This window comes from Saccostrea echinata, unplaced genomic scaffold (assembly GCF_033153115.1).
Source record: "Saccostrea echinata isolate AGI-Se365-2 ecotype Australia unplaced genomic scaffold, CSIRO_AGI_Sech_v1 ptg000033l, whole genome shotgun sequence".
NCBI classification, from domain to species: domain Eukaryota; kingdom Metazoa; phylum Mollusca; class Bivalvia; order Ostreida; family Ostreidae; genus Saccostrea; species Saccostrea echinata.
In genome coordinates this window covers 28,076,861-28,079,480 of record NW_026889782.1, presented here as the reverse complement: position 1 = coordinate 28,079,480, position 2,620 = coordinate 28,076,861, and the positions used below count along the sequence as shown (strand labels likewise).

Genomic DNA, 2,620 nt, shown 5'->3' with positions numbered 1-2,620 from the left:
CATAACAGAAATAAAAATATTATATTAAATCTACCATTTTTTTTTTTTTTTTTTTTGGTAAAATCATTCTTATACCAAATAGTCTTCATAATAAAAAATACGAAAGTCGTAAATTTAAATGACAATAAAATTATTTGTTTGAAAAACAACGGAAACATTTTAAGTTTTACGTGTTTAATATCAAATGTTTAACAAGGTATATACAACTATTAACCTTTTTCAATATTGAATAAAAAATGATTAATACTATAAAGATATACAAGCATATCATTTTGTTTATCGTCCAAACTAAAATATAATATTAAATTCTAGTCAAATGTACATGTAGAACACAACACAAGAAAAAAAGTTAAATTTAATGTCCGTTCTTGACAACTGTGCACATAAAAAGTAAATTTATTGTCAATCGTTAGTCACGGTAATCGGGATAGGAAGACGTACAATTCTTCATTTTTCACAATATTATCGGCTTAAACACAATGTCTAGATATACAACCAAAGGCTTAAGCTACACCTTGAAGTTAATGTCCATTCCCAATAAACTAGACAGTTCCAGTAACGAACGGTTTTTGCACGGAAACAAAATTCACCCTCCGTATTCTGAAAAAGCCCTCCAGGTAGTTAATAAGAGTGTCCATCTGTTGGAGGTTGACACTCATGGCCTCTTTCAGTTCTCTCAGAGACTTTAGTTCTTGATGGAGAGGATAGGGGTGCACAACAGGCATTCTCTGCACCATTCTCCTTTTCAGTCTATGACGTCTTCTACAAAATAGGAGGAGAAAGAAAAGAATGAGTTTGAAAGGTCAATCCATCAGAAAGAAAAATATGTATGCTATCTCACAGTTATATTCACCAATGTTTTCTAAATCTGACTACATTCTAGGTTATCAGTATACACTTTAAACTTGCTTCACGAGAATTAGCGATGTGAATTTTTTTTTGAATTATACATACTATTTGAATGTAAAAGATTAGTTACTAAGATATTTTATGTGAATTTTTCAAGCATATTGTATTGATTGCTCACCTTAGTTCGGTTAGGATAGAATCCTCTACGCCTGCGAATGCTTCGTTTTCTTGAAGGATATTTCTTGGGGAGATGGTGGTAAAGGCGGAGTTGTGTGATGGGGTGATACTCTCCGAATCTTTTGGTGGTGTTATAGGTATAAACGCTGAAGGGGTAATTGTGGACTCTGGTTTTTTTGTTGAACTGCATGGTGCTGATGTTCCTCTTTTGAGGATGGTCTTCACTGATGGAGATGTCTTTTCTGATGTCTCCAAATGTTGGGCTGGTGTGGGCTTGTCGGGTACCAGATACTTTTGGAAAAGCACACTTTGATCGTCCATATCCGAGAAGTCAAGGGTTGGAGAAATATGTTCTTCTTGTGGAGAGTTGCTAAAGTATATATTTACATACGTCAGAGAAGCTTCTTTTCAATGATTTATATGATTAATTACATTGAGAAAATATTGATAACATATTACCGAAATATAATACAGAATTTTTTTCTGTTTGTCGTTATTTAGTTCGTTATTTGACCAATATCCCAAGATTTACTCACCCAGAATCAAAGTTTTTCAAATCCAACTCCAGTTGGAGATTGTTCCATAGTGTTTGGAATTCCGAGAAGTTCTTCGGAGACGTGTTTTGTTGTTGTTGTTGTTTTTAGGGTTCCTGTGCTTGTTTATTTTCACACGGAAATACATTCAATTACATTTTTTTAAATATATAAATCTGTGTCTAATTTTGAGCTATACTAACAAAACACCTAAGATTTTCTTTCGTGTTCTTCTTCCTTTTTTTTTTTAAAGTAAAGTGTATCTCAAAATGAGGGGCGCGTTTTTCATAAATTATATCTCAAGTACGTTTATCCTGTGTTGGTGAATGAACGACAACTCTGATTGAAATAATGTGTATAACGCAAGACCTTATAAAATTTACTCTTTTTGTCATTAGGTTTCATATTTGTTATCAATTGTATAAACCTTACACAGGACAAAAAAAGATAGAGAGCTTTGAAAGTAATGTTTTTGTTTTAATGTTTATAAATCGACTATATAAATAAAATATACTAGTGCTTCATTTGACTTTTAAAAAACAATAAAAACAAATCGCACATTAAAATATTCAATAAACTCGCATAAAACATAAATATTTATATCGAATGATTTTTTTTTACATTAGGTTAAAAGTATAAAAACACGCTTTTTTAATTTATTTTTTTTAATTAAATCTATCAACATAAACTTAAAAACAAACTTTTGAAAAATATAACTTAAACTGAAGAAAAAAGAAAAGAAAATATATTTACTTACATGTAAGATAACTGAGCCTCAGCCATTTCGGAAACTAACAATTTTTGTAGATCTAGGGCTATCAAGGTCTGTAGTCAAAACGAACGTGTTAAGAAACTATAACGAAAACGATTATTTTCCTCTCATATATATATACCTAGATTGTGACCTGTATTAAATATTATAAATGACCTATAACTTTATAACATAACATGTGAACTTGAAATCCTTAATTAAGCCTACATGTCTTATATAGGTCTACATCTGTAGGTTATTAGAGATGGTACCAAAGATATGAGCGCGAAAAAAAAGTTATTGCTCACTT

The 2,620-nt window shown here is 30.8% G+C and overlaps 1 pseudogene; it reads right to left on the bottom strand.

Moving 5' to 3' along the window:
• Positions 1 to 442: 442 nt before the first annotated feature.
• On the bottom strand, positions 443 to 2,342 carry LOC133199189 (uncharacterized; annotated as a pseudogene).
• Positions 2,343 to 2,620: the final 278 nt, after the last annotated feature.